Source organism: Equus asinus, chromosome 1 (assembly GCF_041296235.1).
Source record: "Equus asinus isolate D_3611 breed Donkey chromosome 1, EquAss-T2T_v2, whole genome shotgun sequence".
NCBI lineage: Eukaryota > Metazoa > Chordata > Mammalia > Perissodactyla > Equidae > Equus > Equus asinus.
Window position 1 is genome coordinate 91,647,034 of NC_091790.1, and position 23,738 is coordinate 91,670,771.

The following is a 23,738-nucleotide window of genomic DNA, read 5'->3' on the forward strand; positions in this document are numbered from 1 at the left end:
ACTGACAGACAGGTGGTGTGGTTCACAGATGGGAACAAATCTGAGCTGCATTGATGAGAGCACGAATCTTAACCACTAGACCACTGTATCTGGCTTAGTATTAACTAAATAACAAACACTTAGGCAACTACCATCCCTGAGATTCTAAAAGACCAAAGGCCAATTCTTGTCCGTGTTTTTAAAATCAATATTTATCAGGTATCACTCATTCAAAACTAATTCTTGTTCACTGCTGGTGGAAGTGCAAACTGGTGCAGCCACTATGGAAAGCAGTTTGGAATATCCTCAGAAAGTTAAGGATAGATCTACCATATGATCCAGCTATTCCACTGCTGGGTATTTATCCAAAGAACTTGAAAACACAAAGGCATAAAGATACTTGCACCCCTATGTTCATTGAAGTGTTATTCACAGTAATGAAGACTTGGAAGCAACCTAGGTGCCCATCAAGGGACTAATGGGTAAAGCAGATGTGGTATTTATACACGATGGACTACTACTCAGCCATAAGAAATGACGAAATCCAGCCATTTGTGACAACAAATGGATGGACGTTGAGGGTATTATGCTGAGTGAAATAAGTCAGAGGGAGAAAGTCAAATACCATATGATCTCACTCATAAGTAGAAGATAAAAATGACAAAAAAAACCGGCATAGCATTGGAGATTGGACTGGTGGTTACCATTGGGGGAGGGGGGAGGGCAAAAGGGGTAATTAGGGTCACATGTGAGGGGATGCACTATAATTAGTGTTCAGGTGGTGAACATGATGTAATGTATCCAGAATTTGAAATATGATGTACCTCAGAAAAAAATAAAAATTGAGAAAATAAAAAATAAAAAAAAAATAAGTAAGAGGGGGATGTTTTCTCTCAGATAGCTCTGAGGCATTTTATACATTTTAAAAAAATATTATGTTTATTATTACTGCCACTAATAGTTATTATTTATTGAGCAACTACTTTATACTAAGCATTTTACTGGTATGGACTCATTTAATCTTCACGAAAACTGTGTGAAGCAGGCACCACAGCATTCACTACTTTACACGTGAGAGAACTGAGGGTCAGAATGCTAAAGTGACTTTACCAAGGCCACCTGGTAAGTGGAACAGGATTCTAGCTAAGGTTTAGTCAACTTCACAGCCAGGGCCCATTTCTACCATTGTGTCTTACCTTCTTTAAAGCCAAAAATGCTGATTCTTTTTTTTTTGCTGGGAAAGATTTGCTCTGAGCTAACATTTGTTGCCAATCATCCTCTCTTTTTTTTCTTCCCAAAGCCCTAGTACATAGTTGCCTATTCTAGTTGTAAGTCCTTCTAGTTCTTCTGTGTGAGCCACTGCCACAGCATGGCTACTGACAGATGAGTGGTGTGGCTCTGCACCCAGGAATCGAACCCAGGCTGCCAAAGTAGAGTGTTCTGAACTTTAACTGCTAGGTCATCAGGGTTGGCTCCAAAAATGCTGATTCTTAATGCTAGTTCATTATATAGGGTCATCATTTGCCTTTCGGCCAATGCCTTGCACAAATACTGATTAAACTGAATGTTCATGTTCAACCACAGAAGCACAGTCCAGGTACTTATTCATCCATTTGTTAATTCAATAAACATTTATTGAGTGCCTACAATTTGCCAGGTATTGTTTTGATTTGTCCAAAAAAAGGAGACAATAATTTCTGCTTGCTTAGAGCTGGCATTCTAATCAGGTGAAATAGATAATAAACAACAAACAAGAAATAATAAAATAGGTAAATTATATAGGATGTTGGAGGGTATAAATTCTAAGTAAATAACATAGCAGGCCAGCCCTGGTGGTCTAGTGATTAAGATTCAGCACTCTCACCAACACGGCCTGGGCTTGTTTCCTGATCAGGGAACCACACCACCCATCTGTCGGTTGTCATACTGTGGCAGTTGCATGTTGCTTTGATGCTGAAAGCTATGCCACTGGTATTTCAAATACCAGCAGGGTCACCTATGGTGGACAGATTTCAATGGTGCTTCTAGACTAAGAAAGAATAGGAAGAAGGACCGGGCCACCCAATTCCAAAGAAATTGGCTATGGAAACCCTATGAATAGCAGTGGAACATTGTCTTATACAGCATTAGAAGATGAGAGAATGGTGCAAAAAAGTTTGGGCAGGACTCTGCTCTATTGTACACAGGGTCACTAGGAGTCAGAGTCTACTCGATGGCACTAATTACAAACATAGCAGGCAAAAAGGTCCTTTCATGTGTGGGAGCAGGGGGTGGTAAGGTAGCCCTGGCATGTTTAGCAACAAGAAGCCTGTGGGGTTGGAGTGGAGTGAGCAAGAAGGAGCACGGAGGAGATAAAGTCAGCGATGTCACAGTGAAACAAATAACCTACTTCCCTACAGCCCATAATAAGTCCTTTGACTGAGGTAAGAATAAGTTTTTGACAAAAGGAATGATACGAATTACATTTTCCAAAGAGAATGAATTACATTTTCTAAGGATGACTCTGGCTGCCATGTTGAGAATAACATGGACGGGAGTAGCAACCTAGGAGACAGTTTGGGAGGTTTTTGCCAAAATCCAGGTGAGGCATGATGGTGGCTTGGACCAGGATTCTATTTCAGAGCCAGGGGTTTGATTCCAGAAGTGCTGAGAAGTGGTTGAATACTGGATATGTATTAAAAGTAGAAGCCATGGCACCAAGTTTCATCAAGGGACAATCCAGGTATCCTAGAGTAATTATGATTAAAGTTATTCTTGCATTATGTCACCTACCCTAAAGTAGAAGTGAAATGTCTCCTTTTTATTTGCATTGTTTTGCTTTCAGAAGAGCTCTACTTAGAATCACCTAAAAGTAGCAGGTCTGAAAATAATGGGAACTGGTAAATAGCTGTCAATGAGTAATCACTATATTATTCATAGATTAAAATGAATATGTGGTTTAAGGCAACAGAGTTAGATGGCAAATGACTAAATGACTATATGCATGTGATTACCAACTGATTTAGGAAACACTTCAATCTGATAAAGCAACTTTCCTAGAACTTTATATTGGAGCTGTCAGCAATTTTTACATCTACTCAATTCAAAATACAATTATTAGCCCTGTCTAGAGAAAGGTCGATCGATTGCTCAATGTCAAAGGCAAGTAAATACATAATTTAATTGCTCATCTTTGCTCTGAATGTTTTTAAAGGAGAGCCTCATATACATTTGGATTAATTTAATGAGCATTTTCACTTGGAGAGAGGACCTATAGGGTTAAAGGTGGTGTTTAGAGTTCCAGGAGTTAAACCATCAGAGTTTGAATCATTACACCATTCTCACTGGTTGTGACCTCCAGCAAATTACTTGATTTCCTCTCCTTAGAAAGGGAGATGCTACTAATAAAAATAACTGTAATTCATTGAGGTTGAGTGAGCTTATCCTTGTACCATGTTTGGTATAGAGTAGGGTGCATAGTAAATGCACAATAAGTGCTGTTGTTATTATAAGGCCACACTGAAAATTTCAAGGAAAGTATCCTCATTAATGCACGACAAAACATTAATGTAGTAATGGGTTCGATTGCTTCTTCTTTCAATTACTATTAGTGCCATGAGCCAAAAGACTTATGGCTAAGTGATCCAGCAGTATTTTGTCTAAGGCAAAGAACAGAACATTTTGGTACTTAAAATTCATTTATTGATATACGAAAAATTTCCCTATCACTGAGACTATTTATACACATATTGGAGAAAAAGCACTATTCCAGTCATAACTATAGTGAATGTCACAGAAAGTATTTCTTCCATAGGGAAAAAAACAAAACTTTTTATGGACCCTAGTTAATAGGAAAAAAATACAGGAAAACTTTTAGATGCCACATAATTTCCTAAGTCATTCTTTTCTACCTAGTTCTACATTTGTCTTTTCTTTTAAAATACTCTTCCCTCAAACCTTGTCATCTCAGAGTAATATTTCTAGAAAAAATATATCTTTACAAAGCAAAAACAGATTTTTCTTCATATTAGCATTAGTTGTTATTTTCTAAAAGTTTTTTTTATGGTTGCATAAATATTGTTCACCCAAAACAACAGAGAAAACTCTTAATGAGAACCATGTATTTACATATGTTTGAAAATTTTTAATTTCCTGGAACTTCCAAAGTATATATTTATGACTGTGTGTATGTTTCTGCTATAAATACCTAGATATAACATAACATATACATTATGTTGACATGTTTATATATAATATGTCATTATATGTAGCCATATTATTGAAATTATTCTTGAAAAATAAAAAAGTGAAATAGCTAAACAAAACCAAAAATGACGATTATGAATGACTAGCACACTCATATGGGGCCAAAGAAAATTGCAGCATAGTAAAATTGTGAACAAAAACACATCCATCTTGAGGAGACCCGCTAATGCAGAACATCACGGGTGGATATCTTCTTTCAATTACCATTGGTGCCTTGAGCCAAAAGATTCCAAGTTTGTTTGAACAAAGCCACAGCGGAACTGCTGCTGGGAATCAATTTCAGGCTCTGGAGAAAGCCCTTCAAAAGCCAAAAAATTTGGTCTCATGCAGGGTGTGGGATTTTGAAGGCATATTTTGTAGTGTGGGAATGATTTTATACTGACATGAAGGAAATGGGGAGTAAAGGGAAAGTATTTTTCCTATGCACCAGCTAAAACTTCAGTAATCTGATGCTTTTATAAATCAATCATATACAGCATCCTGTTTCTTCACATAACTGTTTCTCTAAGATAATTAGGCCCCCCTACTAAATGGATTTGAGTTTTAAAATGTAGTAAAATCTAAGTCAACTGGGTTGCAACAACCAGACTTTTGTGTCTGTCTGAGCCTTGCAGTCAGCCTTGGTCCCCTGTTCATTTGTTGCAGCCAAGCTCTTCTGATTGTGAAAGGCTAGCTATCTAATACAGGCAAGTGCAAACAGTATTTTCTTCTGCCGAGGTAGTTATCCTTTGAAAAAGAAAGTCTTACTTCCAAGCTTAACCATTTCCTCCACCTAGGTGCAGGGAAACCTGTAGTTTCTGAGACCCCGCTGCCTTCCTTTAAATTTTGGCAAACATCCTGGTTTTCCTCAAGTTCCCAGAATATCTATGAAATGGAGAAAAGAGAGACTAAAGTGTTTCTGCTAAGGCCATGGCAAACCAAGGCCAAGAACTCATTAGACTTGGTCCTGCAGCCCTCCAGTGGGTGTGAAGTACAAATTTCAGTATTAATGACTGATTTACAATGGATATAATTTAAAATCCTCAAAATACATAGCATGCATGTGACAGATATAAAAAAAAATCTTTAAATGGAGTGAAAACTAATTCAGATATTCAAAATGATCATAAATTATTATACTGATGACTCTAACTACTTTTCCTCTGTAGAAGTTCTTAGATATTGCAAATATCCAGAGAAGACGTAGTATTTCTCCAAAACCAGAGAGTCCTTTCGTGGAACATCGTGAAGGACTAACGTCCAAGGGATATTCCTTGGGAGACACTGTTATCAGAGCACATAACCTTAAACATAAATGAATACCAATGCAAAAATGTTTTTCTAACTTAATCTTTTAAGAAATTAGAGAAAATCTCCAAGTGTGAGAGTCAAAGCAAGACGTTTAACAAAGCATTGGGGAAACTGTAAAAAACTCACTTAAAATCTCTCTTTCCTGGGGCTGGCCCTGTGGCCGAGTGGTTGGGTTCGCGCGCTCCACTGCAGGCGGCCCAGTGTTTCGTTGGTTCGGGTCCTGGGCGCGGACATGGCACTGCTCATCGGACTGCGCTGAGGCGGCGTCCCACATGCCACAACTAGAAGAACCCACAACGAAGAATACACAACTATGTACCGGGGGGCTTTGGGGAGAAAAAGGAAAAAATAAAATCTTAAAAAAAAAAAAATCTCTCTTTCCCTTGTGATCCTCCAGAGAACAATCCACATGTCAAACAATTTTATGTTAAATCCCTCCTCTCATATCACAAACTTTTGGTATCTTTTTGTCCTGAGTTAAGATGAAAACTGGAATATTATTGGCTGATGAAAGATGGAGCAGCTTTTCAAGGTGTCTCCGCCACACTAAATCCATTAAAGTACTTAGTAAAATATCTGAAGGCACATCTTCAATGATGACGTGAAAGCACAAAATGAAAATGTCGACGTGGAGAAGCAGATCAAGAAAGCAGAGAATGTCAGTGTGGAGACATGTTCCTCTCCCCTTATCTTGTGTCTATTCAAATGTTCATAAATTTAATTCTCATAATCTCTTGGAGTATGAGTTCATAATCTAGAAGTACTGAAGGATTTTTATTTTCTTCTTATTTTTCTTTATTTCAATTTTTTTCAATGAACATGAATTTGTATAATCATAGGTGGATTGTATTTCTAGGCATAATTATATAAAACGTGCATTATAACATTTTATATATATCAATTAGGTTCTGTATAATATACCAAGAGGTAAATAGTAACTCTCTGTGTGGTGGGGATATGGCTGAATTTAAAAAATATATTTTTGTCATTCTTTTTTTTCACATTTTGTACATTTGTTTATATTAACTTTTTAACAGGAAAACATATTTTGGTTTTTGAGTATGTCACAATTATTGTGTGGATGGGCTGTGAAGACCAGATTTCAAGGGTTTGAACCCTGGTTTCTCTATGTCCTTTGTCTGTGACCTTGGGCAAGTCACGTCCCTTTGTATCTCAGTTTTAACATCTGTAAAATGGGGTAAGATAAAGGAATCTACTGCTATAGGCTGGTGTGCAGGATAAATGAATCAATATGTTGAAACCACCTGGCACATGGTCAGTAGTCCAAAAATGTTCACTATGACAAGGATTATAATCTTTAAATTGCCGAAGTGTTTTCGTGGTGGAATTGGAAGCATACTACTGCTGGGAAGCCTTCTCCAAAGTAAGCACAATTTAATCCTGGAGGGGCCTAACCCCTCAGGAATCCTGCACTGGGGCTTGGAGTTCTAATTCTGCTTAAATTTAGCTATTTTGTCTTTTTTTGTAAAACAAATACTTCCTTTAAAAGTGTTTTTATAAGACAAAATTCTTTCTTTACTCATCTACTCTATATGTATTAACTTGCATACTGCCTGAAAAAATATATATATTAATAACAACTATCAAAACTTCTAGTTACCACAATCCCAACCTCATGATAGCATTTGGAAAATTCCTTGCTTCAGATCTTCACTTAGAAATTACTTCCTGCAGAAAACCATCCCTGACTCCCCAGGTTCAGATGAGGCAGGTCCTATTCTCTGTGGCCCCATAGTTTTGCTGATAGGAGGACAATCCAGCTGATTGTAATTGCCTACTTAGTGACCTGGACTGCTCTCTGACTGTAAGGTCCTAAAGAGCTAGTAATGATTCTTGTTCCCCACTGGGCTGCACCTAGCATTGTGTATACAATATATATTTGTTAAATAAATGAATGCCTCTAGCTTTATCTTTAGAGAACCCTAGGCTTCTTAATCAATTTTTCAGGGAACAGAGGGTTTTGTCTCTGCCCTAGTAGTTATTAAATATTCACATGCCGCAGCCCCTTTCTGTTAACTAGTGGGTCTAGAGCAATGGTTTTCACATTGCCATCCCCACCCAGCAGCATCGGCATCACCTGAGAACTTGTTAGAAATGCAGATTTTCAGACTGCACCCCAGCTTGACTAAATCAAAAACTCTAGGGGAGGGGCCCGGCAGTCTGCATTTGTTTAAGGCATGTTTTTTTGGGGGTGAGGAAGATTGTTCCTGAACTAATATCTATTGACAATCTTCCTCCTTTTTTTTTCTTCCTCCCCAAAGCCCCAGTTAATAGTTGCATATCCTAGTTGTAAGTCCTCCTAGTTCTTCTATTTGGGATGCTGCCACAGTGTGGCTTGATGAGCGTTATGTAGGTCTGTGCCCAGGATCCTAACCAGTGAACCCTGGGCTGCCAGAGTGGAGCACGTGAACTTAACCACTATGCCACTGGGCTGGCACCATGGCAGTCTGAATTTTAACAAACACCGCTGGTGATTCTGATCCACCGTAGGCTTTAAAGAATCTGATTCAGCAGGTCTTCCTGGGGCCCTAACTGAGCCCAGCTGCCAGGGATGGACCACTGTGCCCACCAGAGGGAAGCAAAGGGCAGCAGAGCAGAGGCAGGTGGAGCGGGAAAGGGGAATGCCCAGCAGGCTCTGGCCAAGATGTCCCAGGCCAAGTGCAGATGCAGCTTATGGAGGAGAGGTGATCCCCAGGGTGGAGTTATTCACGGGTGCTGGGTCAAGCTGGGGACGCAGGCTGAGGGTGGATCAGTGGAAGGAGAGCTCTGAAGAAAGGATGAAGAGGTGAAGAGGAGACCAAATTTGATAGAGACGTCAGTGAATCAATCAAAGTACGGGAATGAGTGAAGGATACCCTTGGGACCCAGGTCAGATCTGCCAGAGTTTTCTCCTCAGGGATCCCCTGAGGAGGCTCATCAGCCTAGCTGTAGGACTTGTATTTCTAATTCTTAAATTTATAGTTAATATTGGAGCAGGGTTTTGCAGTAATGTTCTGTCTCCTGTTCTCTGTCACTGAGTCCTTTACTTGTCACTTAGTTCTTTAGCACTAAGAACTGTGAAGATTGAAGAATAAAGAGTACTGGTAATATGAAATTCTGCCTTCTACACCTTAACAAGCCACTTGTCTAAGTCAAGACCCTACTGCTTTTGTTACTGTCGTGCTTATCAAATGATGTAATGGATGTGAATGTCCTTTGTAAACTGTGTGCACTGTACAAATGTAATCTACTATTTTTACTAAGGCTTTCAGTGACTAGATTTTGTGTACCCGTGTCCCCAAGATTGGACTATCGGTTCTTCTGAAAGATTCATTTATTTTGGGAAAAGTAGTTTGGTTATTAGAGTGGACCTGGCCTTTGGAATATAATAGGTGGGTTCAATCCTAGGCCAGTTAATTACTACCAGCTACATGACTCTGGGCTCATTATTTATCCCTGTTAGCCTCTAGAATAAAATTGAGATAATAAAATCCATCACCAAGATTAAGTAGCATGATGTTCATAACAGGTCAGGCACATGACAGGCACACAACCACATCAGCCTATACTCTCTCTTAAAGACAAGACAGCTGAGGTCAGGAAAGGGCTCAGAGAAGCAGACAAAGTGATGGAGTTAAAATCTGTCCTATTCCTCTGTTCAGAATACTCCAGTGACTTCCCATCTCAGTCAGAGTAAAAGCTGAAGTCCTTAAAATATCCTCTAAAGCCACATCCTTATATAATTTGGCCTCTGTTAGCCCTGTCTGCAGCTACATTGGCCCCTCGACTTCACTCAAGTGTCACCCTCTCTGGAAGGCCTTCTTGCCACTTTGTCTAAAATTTCACTCCCCCCCATGTCTACCCCTCTTTCTTGCTATATCTTTCTCCGTGAACTTATTATCTAATGTGCAGTTTATCTTTCTTATTCTTCTTGCTTATTTTCCTGCTCCCCTCATTAGTTCTGTAAGGTTAGTAACTTTGTCTCTTCTGCTCACTGTTCTATCCCCAGGCCCAATGCTGCTTGGCACGTGGTAGGCACTTACTTTGTTGAATGAAAGAATGAAATGCAGTTCTTATGACTCAAGACTAGAGCTCTCCTGAGTGTAATAATAACTAAGATGTATATAGTTCTTTGCATTGACAAGTGTTTTACATGCATTATCTTGTTTTATCTAGGGCAGAAGTGCAATGATTTTTGTATAATTGTGGGCTAATTTAGCTTACATTTTTTTCCCAAAAAACTTTCTAGTGATGCATGGCATTATAGTGGTTATTTTGACGGGAAGAACATGTTTGAATGTTCAGGGATATTTTGCACTGGCTCTTGATGTCTTAGCTTATACTGCAGAATAGGTCAGTGGCCCACTGGGATGTCAGTGTTGATTTACGATGGATTTGGGAACCTGAATTCACTTGAGGGTGGGTTTAGTTAGCCTTATTCCAAATCCCTAGCTCTGTAGCAACATCAGTGCAACATCAGGAACACAATGAAGACTGAGGAAGTTCAGGAGAATCCTCACTATGATCCTTCTTATAACTCATGACGCTTTACTCGACACCCACCATTTAATTTGTTGTTAGAAACTTCAGCTTCGACTTGGCCTGGATGCCTGTTCTACTCCCTCAGGATCTAAAACACCTACTACACCAAGGGGAGGGTAGTGTGGGTCTGCTCTGCTAAGAAGCACAGACTTCAGGCAACAAGGATGGATAAGTTCACCTTCTACTAGTACAAAATAAGTGTATTTTGCTTTTGCTTTGAAATGTAGAGATTTGTTTAATTGAAATATCCCAAAATATATGGCTGGCTGTAATCTTTAGCATTATAAAAAGGCAAAGAAAACAACTAAAGCAAGACAGGCCTCATCATTCTGAACCTGCTGGCACACATGACATCAGAAACTCAAAATTCATCATGTGCTGAGAAAAGTTGTGCAAGATTCCTAAATTAGGTTTCCCTTGCCAGGGGCTGTTTCTTGAGAAATACGTTCAAAATTTCCATTGCTCATTACTACGGTAAAGTCCCTTATTGAGATGTTCCTCGGATGGATTGCCGTAAAGGCATTCTGGGTTTTCTCTAATACAGTTTCCTATGCCAAAGCAACATTCCCAGGCAGTTTTAGGAAGTCAGCTACTCCCAATTAAAAAGCATGTGCCTGGGCACATCAACTTTGTGTGAGCTACTGACACAGGCACTTGGGTTTCATCAGTGAACAAAAGGGTGAAAATCCTTACCCTCACAGAGGTTGGGTTCTAGTGGACTAGAAACTCTGACTTTTTAAAAAAAAATACTTTTAGGCAAGGAGTCTGGCTTAGTGCTTTGTGAAAGTTTCACTCAACACCTTTTTCAGGGCCCGCTTTGTGCCAGACAAGGTGTTAGATATTGGGAATAAGAGGCAAGCAAGGAGACACAGTCCTGGGCCCTTGGAGCTTATAGTCTAGTAGAGAGGGAAACCAAAGAAATCTAACAAATACAATGGAAACTTCCATAGTTTCCATCTGTGATAAACATTATGCATAATTGCTGCATGGTATTATGAGACTTTATAATGGAGAGATCTGTCTTAGAGAGGTCAGGAGGACCTTTCTCCGGGAAGTGAGAAACGAAACGGGATGTGAACCGGGAGGAGGTGATAACTCGGAGCAGGCATGAGAGGAGATGCAGAGAGGTGGATGCAAAGCCTTATTGGCTGAAGGTAGCACAGTGAGCATGAGGACTGAAAGAAAGGCCCCTGTGCCGTGCACACAGGTGAACCAGGGAGCACAGGAGCAGAGAGCACAGTGGAAGTTTTGCATTTAATCCAAACTTTGGAGGTGGGTGAAGTTCATAAGGGACAAATTGGCGAGGCTGAAGGGCACAAGCCAAACCAAGGTTCTCAGCTTTGGTTGCACGTTAGAATCCTGGGAGCCTGACATACCAGTGCCCTGAAGTCCCACAGCCCAGAACTAGATGGTCAGAGGTGGGACATCTCCAAGTTCCGCAGCCCCCGGTGTTCTATGTGCAGCCCAGGTTGAGAACCACCGGTGGACAGGATCCGGGACAGCCCTCTGCTTGAGCCACAATAAATGGCGCTATTGGGAGGGTTTTCCTGGACGTATTTTGAACCGATTGCTTAGAAGCATCTGCCCAATTCTCCCTCGTTTAGGCCTGAGTGTCCAGAAATGTACGCGAGCTCGAACCCTGCGTGGGAGAAATCAAGAGCCCTCCCACCCAGCAAAAGAGGTTTTGAGGGTCAGCAAACATCGCTGCGCCAGGCGCTTCCTGAAACAACCATTACCGATGCTGTCAGTGGCTGACAAAGCGCCCCTCGCTCATCTGCTCATCCGAGTTGAGAAAGCAAAGAAGAGCAGCCCCCCGCAGTCACCGCGCCCGCCCTGCCTGCGCGCGGGTTCCCCGCTGGAAACACCCAGGCCCCGCCGCGCGCTCCGCGGGCCGCGCACGGGGTCCCTTCCCGGCCACGGCCCAGCTCTACCCCGCCCCCGCCCGCAGTCGCGCAGTACCAACGCTGTCCTCCCTCCTCCCGCCAGCCGTCTGGGTCAGGGACACTGCCTGGCTTGAGCGCATCCTGACCCTGGTCGGCGGTTGACTCACTCCTCCACTGTGGCTGGTCAACGCGCCCCACTGTCCCTATTTGTGACCCGCGCCTCGACCTGGCTATCCTCGCCAAGCGCAGCAGCAAAGGGACAGGAGGCTCCCTGGATGTTTCCAGGTGTTATCCTAATCTCCAAGTCCAGGGAGGGGGATCCTTACCCTTCCAAGGGGACAGGCGTAATGGTCATCTTCTTCCACAGCTTTCCTAGGAAAGACTGCGGTAGAAGTGGGGAGCTTTTTCTATTTCGTTTGAGATAGCATTAAAGTTTTTCCGATGATAAAAGTGACACATTATCATTGCTAAAAACTCAATACAAAGTGTATATAAAGAGGAAGATAATATATGTAAACTCAACTCCTTATTCTGATAATACTTTGTTGTATTTCCTTGCAGATATATAAATGTGTATATATATATATTATATACACACTCGCAGATCTATTTTTAAAACAATAATGGTATAATCTTTTTTTCATGGCATTTAATTGCTGTAAGTGATTACATTTGCTATAATCTTTTAAATACTGTTTTGTAAAAATACAATAACTCCTAACATCTTTTCTACTTTATATCTTCTTTTCAGTCTTTGAAAGTTGTCTGATGTATTTCGATGGATGTAGAGAGGAATTTTTTTTTTCTTTAGGATATGTACTTAATCAAATAGCTCCTGCAAATAGTTTACTTCTTTTTCCTCTTGGACTGTTTCCTGGTCAAATGGTTTCCCTTTTTTCTTCTCTTTATCCATTCTGCCTTCTCCATGAATCAGTTGAGTTGAAGCCATTGAGACAATCTTTTCTCCAAATTAGTAATCTGGAGGCTATCCTTTTGTGTCTGCCCACTCCTCCTGCACTTCTTGAGAGCTCATTCTTCCCATGCTAGTTTTCTGAGTTACCTGTGACTTTTACTGCCGTCAATGGGAAGAGCAGAGAGAGTTAATAGGGCACCAGTCACTTCAGCCTTTTAAACAACACCTAGGTCCTCTCTTCCACAATTTTTTCTTTTTCTTTTTTTTTTATTGTGGTAAATATATGTAATATAAAATTTACCATCTTAGCCATTTTTAAGTGTACAGTTGAGTGGCATTAAGTACATTCACATTGCTGTGTAGCTATCACCATCATCCATCTCCAGAACTCTTTTCATCTTGCAAAACAAACTTTGCACCCATAAAAAAATAACTCCCCGTTTCCTCCCTCTCCTGTCTTCTGGCACCCACCATTCCACTTTCTGTCTCTATTTATATGACTACTCTAGATACCTCATATAAGTGGAATCATCCAGTATCTGTCCTTTTCTGACTGGTTTATTTCATTTAGCATAATGTCTTCAATGTTCATCTTTGTTGTAGCATGTGTCAGAATTTCCTTCCTTTTTAAGGCTGAACAGTATTCCATTGTTTGTATATACAACATTTCATTAATCCATTAATCCATCGATGGACACTTATGTTGCTTGCACCTTTTGGCTATTGTGAATAATGCTGTCATGAGCAACATGGGTTGTACAAATATCTGTTTGAGTACCTGCTTGCACTCCTTTTGGGTATATACCCAGAAGTGAAATTGCTGGGTCATATGATAATTCTGTTTAATTTTTTGAAGAACTGCCATACTGTTTTCTACAGCAGCTAATCCATTTTACATTCTCACCAACAGTGCACAAAGGTTCCAATTTCTCTATGTTCTTGCCAAATGTTGTTCTTTTCTTTTCTGTTTTTTTTTTTTTATTTTAAATAATTGCCATCCTAACGGGTATGAGGTGGCTAGAGGAGGTTTTTGAGAAAGGCTAGCCTTATTTGTTGATGAAGTGAGCAGAATATAGATAGCTATCTAGAGGCTGATGTTAGTTTAAGTCCTAAAACCTGCTGTGTCTTCCTCCTGACACCTATAGGTATCAACTTGGCTCAACTGAAACTGACTTTGCAGCATCCCCTTCTCTGTTTTGTTCCAGGTTAGAATTGGTCAAAAGAGAAATCTGTGTAAGATCTGGAAGGCAGAAATGAACATGGTTAGCTTCCTGAAAGACACAGGCAGAGGGCAGTGGCTCTAGCTTGGCCACCCTCTCCCCAGCTCAGCTTGCACCATCTCTTCTCCCCAGGTGGGCCCTGCTGAGCAGCAATGGCCAGACCCACCACCAGCTGCAGACTTCTCCAGTAGCTCTCCTTGGCAGCCCAACTCCACAGCGGGGAGGGCCCAGCTTCCCAGATTTCCCAGCAACTTCCAACTTGACCGCTCCCACCATGGCTTCAGGAGGGGTTTAGTTACTTTTTTCTGACCCAACAGCTTCCATTTCTGAACTTTGCTTCCCGGGCTTCTCCTACACTGTGTAAAGTCTAATAATCTATGACAAATCTCTTCTCCAAAATATTCATAGTGGCTCTACTTCCTTTAATAGAACTCTGACTGATATAATACCTCCTTCTTAGTTTTGCTAGAAATTAACTTGATAAGAGACAAAATTCTGTCTTTACAGGGTTAAAGATAAGGCTGTAGGTCAACGACTCTCTATCCTGTCCATAAAAATCACCTAGAATGTTTTAAAAAATACTGATGTTGGCCTCATCCCAGACAAAATAAATCAGAATATTTAGGGGTTGGAGGCTCAGATGTAGCTATACTTTAAATATGACCCTTATATGATTCCAATGAACAACCAGAGTTGAGACCTACTTTGAGTTAAACCTCGAACCTAGACACTACAGGTTTAAATTCACACAGAAGTAGAAATAAAAGTCAAAATCTTGCTTTGAATGTGGGCTGTGCTGAGTAAGTTGGAAGAGAAAACACAATTCCAGGGGTATGGGGGAATGCAGGTTGGGGACCAGGGAGTGGAAAGCAAAGGCTTGCCTCTCTTTAGGAGAGGTTGAATACAGCAAGCCTGGGAATGGGTGAAAAAGGAACTTTGATTATCTCGTTATTTGATAATTTCACCTTGGGCTAGTTCTATTCCATGCATGAGCGATTATGCGAGAGAAAACAGTAAGAAGACAAGAAATACATAATGTAAAATGAAAGGAGAGACAGAGATTCAGTGGATGCAATATTCAAAGTGTTTCAGATTGCTACTTAGCTGTTCCTCCAATGGCTAAATGTTGGCACTAGACACAACATCTAAGTTATTTCCAAAGTTGATTTCTTTCTTCTGACAAAATAAGAAAGACTTTTCTAAGAACTTCAAGGCATGCCATTTCATGAGCAATGGGACTTTCTCTCACAAAACTGTAATTTGGAAAGAAATTTGGCCTTTAAGGGAGAAAATTTACAACAAGAGATTATGAGTGTCTTTAGAAGCTGCCCTGAATATGTCCCACTGGATTTGTGTGCTCAAAGGGTCACTCTGCTCCTTCCCACAAGTTTAGCATCTAAAATAAATTCTGGTCTTTCCCATATTCAGTAGGTTTCAACTAGATTGGAAATGTGTTGCTCATAAATACAAGAAGTTCAAACATGTAGGGAATACAATATTCTCTAATATGACATACTGAAAGTTACTTTTCTACCTAACATACTACTTCCTAAAATTAATAACTTTCTGACTTACCAGAAGAATGTCATTTCTTTATTAATCTTTTTATTTTATACTTTCTCCTATTTTACCCAAATTTTTACTTTATTTTTGGTTTGCTTACTGGCTTTTATCTGTCAGCTTCATGTCTATAATGGCTAATACCTCCTGAACTTTCTTCTGATTATCCTCTTGGCTCTGTTATTTCTAGTTTTTGATCATTATTTAAGTCATTCATTCATTTCTTCAACTTTCACAATGGTTATTTGTTGAGTGTCTACTCTGTACCAAATCCTGTCTGGTACTGAGGACAGAGCAGAGAACAAGTCTTCAACCCCTTCGAGCGGGGAGACATCATGAAAAAGTAAACAAAGAAATGAACAAGATGATTTCAAACTTGGTGAGTATCAGGAGGTAAATGAACAAGAAGTGGGATGAAGAATAACTTGGCAAGGGATGGGAGAAGGTAATTTAAATAGGATGTTCCACAAAGATCTCTGCAGAGGTGGCATTTGTACTAAGAGCTGAATGATAAGAAAGACTCAGCCACAGAAGAGACTTGAAATGTTAAAGAATGGAAGGGAGGCCAGAGTGGGCTGGAGTGACTGGAGTGTGTGTGTGTGTGTGTGTGTGTGTCAGGGTGGGGGGGATGACTGTAGAAACAGATGGGGCTAGAGAGAGCCTATTATTCTAGGTAAGGTATCATGATTGAAGAGTTTTAAGCTAAAGAATGATACAACATGATTACTATATTTTAAAAGATGGTCCTGGCTGTTTTGTGGATTATCATTTGTGTAATGTTTCATGGTCTATGAAGTATCTTCATGTTCATTTTCTTAGTTGATCCTTACTCTTGACTGTGAAACAATGCAATCTCCTCATTCCCTCTTAGGCTTCAGGGAACTGAGAATAAATGTGGCTGACTGACTCAGCAAATGTCACAGTGGTGGAATCGAAACCAAGTCTTCCGATAAAAGTTCTAAGCTTCCAGAAACTCTTGGATTGGTCATTACTTTCTTACACACACACAATTTTTTTCTTTCTCTTAAAATTTTAGTTATTTAAGTGGCTGGACAGAAAATGTAAATCAAATGTCTGCTACCTTAACAGAACCATGTTATATACTAGATAGATACTTTGGTGTAAGATGTATCCCTCATTCTCAATCTACTTCTTGTCTAGCTGAGAGACCAGCTATATTTCCAAACATAATTAACAATGTGAGGCTAAAACAAAGAGCATTAGGGAGTTACTAAAGATTTTCAAGACTAATTTGTAAGGAGTTGGGACTTGAGATAGGCTTTGTACGATGAGTAGATATTAGACAGATAATGAGACAGAGTACATTTGGGGAGATAAAAATTCAGTAGCCACACCATGGGACAGTGTGTAAGGGAACTTAGCACCCCTACTCCATATTCCATAATCATCATATCTGTAAGTTACCCCCCCACACACACCAGGCCCCGACAAATGAAGCAACAATCCAAATAAAACCAATGTGCTACTTTTGCAATTGTAGCTTCAAAAAGAGTCCCCTGATAGCAGCCCTAGGCCCTTCCAATCTGTCCCAGAGTCCCTCCTTTATAGAAATTTTGGGGCTATTATTGAACAAAAAGGAATACTTGAAAACAAAGGTATGGAGGTTCGAATTTGAATTGTGCATTTGGAAGATGGTGAGGCTGATGACATGGGTAAAGTAGGTTGAGAGCATCAAACTTTGAAAGGGACGTGAGCAGAGCTGTGCTTTGGGAAGATTCTGTTTACAGTAGGGAAAGTTTGGGATGTAATACAGACTGAAATCACTTAAAGGTATAAGAAGGTTCCTGGAGCAATCCAGGTAGATAGATTATAAATAAGGGTGGGAAAAGAAAGAACAAATCAGAGAGGCCTTCTATGGTCATGTAGAAATGAATTGAGAAGCTCATTAACCATGCTACCTCTTGGCTCTCAGTTTTTCTTTAAGGAAAAGCTATGTTGACTCGTGCTTTATGGTGAGACTGGAATTGTTCCTTCAAAACAGGCTCATTTTTATGAGGATTTTATCTTTTACTTTAAAGGAGCATTTTGTACCATAACAGAATGCTTTATAATATTTTTTAAGCAGGATGATGATAAAAAAGAAAAAATCATTTTGCCTCAGGAACACTGTGAATTCATTGTTTAGATTACAACTGTTACTAAGTTTTGAAATTCTTGCCAAAATTTAAGATTGAATTCTATCTTTGAATATAATGATAGACTGTTATTTGTTTTTCAAGGACCAAGACTGAAAGAACCCTTATCCAAACACTATGGATATCTTTTTCTAATAAACATACAATGTGGTTTTTCTTTTATTTTAAAACAGTGCCCCATCATGCTCATCCTGCCCTTCGTTTTGGACCTGCTGCAAAGTGTGTAGTATATGGTGGCAGGACGTGAGTGGGGGACACAGCAGGGAGACTGTTGGGAGAAAGAGACCCTAGGGAAGCAACTTGAAAATGCTGGCTTGTGGCGAACAGCCATGTTAAATCACCTGGAGAGTTTTTTTTTTTAAAGATTGGCACCTGGGCTAACAACTGTTGTCAATCTTTTCTTTTTTTTTTCTGCTTTATCTCCCCAACCTCCCCCCGTACACAGTTGTATATCTTAGTTGCACGTCCTTCTAGTTGTGGGATGCGGGATGCTGCCGCAACGCGGCCTGGCCAGCGGTGCCATGTTCGCGCCCAGGATCCGAACCCTGGGCTGCTGCAGCAGAGGGCGCGGACCTAACCACTCGGCCATGGAGCCGGCCCCTACCTGGAGAGTTTATAAAACAGAAATTCACAGGGATCCTGTCTTGGTTGGATTCTGGGAATCTGTCATTATAAAAGCTTTCTAGGTGATTCTGGCGTGCTGATATTCTCCTAAAGGAGGGCTGCCAAGCTACCCAGAGTCTCATGTTAACAATACCCTGCTGGAAAAGGTGTCCTGAGAGCCTGTTCTTGAATTTAAGATCAAGAAACTCTCCTTTCATACTTTTCTTTAGCTTTGTTAAAACCATTTATTAGTCTAGAATCAAACCAGCTTTCTGCCTAGGCAAAATTTTGCTCTTTATTCAAGTATTTATTCATTCAACAAATATTTATTTAGCAAGGTAGTTTTTAAAGATACAATGGCAACTAAGACATACAGGTCACTTCTTTCATGAAGTTTACATTCTAGTGGGAGAAGATAATCAGACAGAAAAACAGAGAGAGAAAGAAAGACAGAGAGAGAGAGTGAAAGGGAAAACAGAAAGAAGAAATGACCCTAACAAAGATATATGACTCAAGGGAGATTTATTTTCAAGGAAATGTTTACAAAAGTGTGTGTGAGAGAGAACTCTAAGTGTTAGTGGAGAATCTCAGAGCTGGAGGTAGTCCAGCTCTTGGCACATGTGGGCCTGTAGAGATGAAGGGAGAGCATGGTTACTTGAATCCAGAAAGAAACAGGGTCCTTTACAGTTGGTCATTTTCAAACAGTGACTTTAGGTAGAGGGGCACAGCCAGATATGAACTGGGAAGAATATTCTCAGCACATATATCTGACAAGGATGTGAGTCTAGAATATACAAAGAACTCTTACAACTCAGTAATAAGAAAACAAGTAATCTAATAAAAATGGATAAAAGTTTAGTTAATAAGTATGTGAAAAGATGTTTAATATCATTATTCATCAAACAAATGCAAATTAAAACACTATTTGCCCACTAGAATGGGAAAATTTAGAAAACATCTGACAATAACAACTGATAGTAAGGATGTGGGGCAAGTGGAACCTCACACTGGCTGGTGGAAGTGTAAAATGGCACAAGCGCTTTGGAAAGCAGTTTGTCAGTTTCTTATAAAGTTAAACTTACACTTGCCAAAAGGCCCAGCAATTTCTCTCCAAAGTGTTTGCTATCCATACCCCAAAATGAAAAGTGTTCACACAAAGACTTAACCTACATGTTCATAGTACTTTACTTATAATAGCACCAGCTGAACACAACCCAAATGACCACCAACAGGGGAATAAATAAACAAATTGGGTACAGTCAGAGAATGTAATACTAACTAGCAATAAAAATGAAAAAAATATTAATACATGCAACCCCATGGGTGAATTTCAAAAACATTTTGCTAAGTAAAAGAAGGAAGACATAAAAAAGCCTTTAGATGGAACTTTAATCCACAGGACAATATTAAATCTTGAAGGGAGATTACGTAGATAGAGAAGAATGAGCCCAATATTAAGTCGAGAGTCCTACAGTATTTTCAGGTCAAGGAGAAAAAGATCCAAAAAAGGAGTCTGAGGAGGAGCAGCAAGATGGGGAAGAGGAAAACTAGGAGAGAGGGGTATCACTGAAACCAAGAGAAGAGCATGTTTGGAGAAGGAAGCAGTGGTCACCTGTGTCTACTGCTGCTGAATGAGCAAGTGAACAAGAATACCAAAGTGACCACTAGACGTAACAAAATGGGGTGATTGGTGACCTCAACAAGAGCTGCTGCAGTGGGGAAATGGGGACAGAAGCTTGACTGGGGATACTTGCAGAGGATATACCAGAGGAAGAAGTGGAAATGTCAGTTCTCAATGACACCAGCAAGGCATTTGCTTTGAAGGATGGCACAGAAATGGAGCAAAGCTGATGCAGAATCAATGGAGGTTAATTTCTTTTTTATTTGCTTGTGTTTTGTTTGTTTGTTCATTTTAGGATCAGAGATACCAGCCTGTAGACTTGGATGATCTAGTAGAGAGAGAATGAGAGAGAGAGAAAGAAAGAAGTAGATGACTCAGAAGAGAGAATAATTGCAGAAGAAAATGGAATGGTATTGCAACAATTTGAAGTTATTTAAAAACATATTTTTCCCTTTGATTTATTGATTGCCAACTATTTACTTTTTAACAAAAGTATTGCACCAAGAATCCCTTTATCACTCATCTACCAGGAAACTGAGATCTCAGGTACTCTTGGTGTATTTATTCCATAAACACCAATTTTATTTTACTTACTGGGACATTCATAGTTTATAGCCTGGCATACTTTTTCTGGTGTGTGTATATATATATATATATATATATATATATATATATATATATGAAAAAATATATATGAATATATATGAAAATACATATATGAATATATATGAATATTATATGAATATCCAACACCAGATAAGAGATCCACACAAAACTAAGATTAAAATGTCCTCAACTCTAAAGACCATGACATTCTAGGTAACTATAATATCTTATCTATAAGAGACTTTGAATATTATATTAAGAAATGTCAAACTGTTATCAAACCGTTTACTTGAGAACAAGTAAGAGAGCAAGAGAGTCAGAAAATGAATTAAATGTGAGAGCTTTTATGGAATTAACAAGAAATAGGGAAGAATATGACTAGTGAATGAAGCAGAGAATGCATTTCTCAAGGCAACTGAGAGATAACCACAAAAAGATAAGATTAAAACAAGGAGGCAATCACACTTGTGTATAACAATTGTCACTTGTGTAATATTGTATGCCCAAAATGCAACAAAATTGGAAATTAATAATTAAACACTTAAAATAGAAAAAGCAAGCAAAAGCAAATTTAAAAGACAAAATGACAAACTAGAGAAAGCATATGGTCCACAAAGGGATCATAAAAGCCATAATAAATAAACAAGAAGAAATGGAACATACAATTTTTAATGCATAAAAATGTGAAGTTATTCATTAAAAAAAGAAATATGAGGGGCCAGCCCGGTGGTGTAGTGGTTAAATTGGTATACTCCGCTTTAGTGGCCCGGAGTTTGCTAGTTTGGATCCTGGGCGTGGACCTAGTATTGCTCATCAAGCCACACTGTGGCTTGGCACAGATGTTAGCTCAGCAACAATCATCCTCAAGCAAAAGGAGGAAGATTGACAACAGATGTTAGCTCAGGGCCAATCTTCCTCATACACACACAAAAAAGAAATATGAACAGGAATAAAAATACAAAAAATACTGGTAGTCAAAGAAATATGATAAAATGAAATATAGAATGGACAACTTTTTAATAATCTTCATTGTGGACAAGAGTAGGGGAAACAGGCATTCTCATCTACTGCTGATGAGAGCATAATTTTGTGTGACTTTACTGCAGGACTGATTGCTAACATGAATCAAAAGCGTTCAAATGCTATTAAAAAGTGATCCAATAATTTGACTTCTAGAATTTTCCCTGGAGAAATAGAGATATCCATAATGATTTTATGGACACGGTATCTCCTACAGGAAAAATGGGAGTAAATACTCCAAACAGTCAATAAAATAGTATCAGTTATGTAAATTATCTTGTATTAATACAGTGTGATTCTACAAGGTCATTATAAAACTATATGGTGATAAAATATGCTATATTAGGAATTGGAAGAAGGCATTTCACAAAGCAATATATTCAATATTGTCTTAATGTATTTTGCACATGCTTAGAATAAAAATCAAAAGGGTATACAACTAAATATTGATAATTGTTATCTTGGTATCATGGAATACAGCACATTTTTACTTTATTGTGCTTTTCAAACTTTCTCTAAAGTGTGGCAGTCATATACAATGCTGCTTTAAAAGTAAATCATTAACAAGACAGGAAGTAAAAAGTTTTGGAGAGGATGTGGAGAAAAAGGAACCCTCATACACTGCTGGTGGGAGTGCAAATTGGTGCAGCCACTACGGAAACCAGTACGGAGATTCCTCAGAAAATTAAGAATAGAATTACCATACCATCCAGCTTTTCTACTGTTGGGTATTTATGCAAAGAATGTGAAAATACAAATGCATAAAGATACATGCACCCCTATATTCATTGCAGCATTATCTACAACCACCAAGACTTGGAAGCAACCTAGGTGCCCATTAAGGGATAAATGGATAAAGAAGATGTGGTATATATATATACAATAGAATACTACTCTGCCATAAAAAATGATGAAATCTGGCCATTTCTGACAACATGGATGGACCTTGAGGGTATTATGCTAAGTGAAATAAGTCAGAGGGAGAAAATCAAATACCGTACAATCTCACTCATAAATAGAAGGTAAAAACAACAGCAAACAATCACATAGAGACAGAGATTGGATTGGTGGTTACCAGAAGGGAAGTGGGGAGAAAGAAGGGCAAAAAGGGTGACTAGGCACATGTGTGTGGTGATGGATTGCAGTTAGTTTTTGGGTGGTGAACACAATATAATCTATACAGAAATCGAAATATAATCATGTACACCTGAAATTTAAAAACTAATGTTACCACAATAAAAAAATTTAAAAAATTAAAAAAAATAAATTTGTATATCTATTTTTTTTAAACCAATCCCTCAAATAACTATTAAGTTAAGGAGAAAAAATAAAGACACGAGAATATATATTTAGAAAATAGCAAGAAAAATCACATACTTTTAGCCTCAACTTTGCCATAGCCATAGATGTTTTTATTATTCCAAATAAAGGGGAGATAATAAATAAAGTACCCAATCAAGAAAAGAATGACAACAAAAATTTCTTAAGGTAACAGGAATAATAAACAGGAGTAATAAACCTAAACTAGAAATAATTTAAAAATATATATATGTAACAATTAAGAAAAAGCTATTTTAGAAGATAACTGAAGTAGAAACATTTGAGGCAAATTTAATCAGGAAAAAATGAAAGTATATATATGAAGAGAACTTTTAAATTTATAAATTATAAAACAATATACTATATAATCAGAAGTGTGTGTGTGTGTGTGTACATACAAAGACTAGAAAGGAAAAAAACACCAAAATGTTAACAGTTTTCTGAGTGATGGTTTTTATAAGTGATTTTATCATATTATTTATATTTTTGCATATTTCCCAAACTTTTTACAAAGAGCAAGTGTTAAAATTATAAAAAGAATAATAACATTATAGAATACAAAATATAATACTGCACATAATTATAAAAGAGTGAATTTAAATATCTAAATGAAATGAAAAACATAGATCATCAAAATGTTAAGTATTATACATTAAGAATTATACATAAAAGATGCCAACTTCTTAATAATATTTTTTCTCTGAGTAGTGAAATTATGGATAATTTAACATGTCTCCCCTTTGCTTGACTTGAATTTTCTAAATTTTTTACAATGGATAT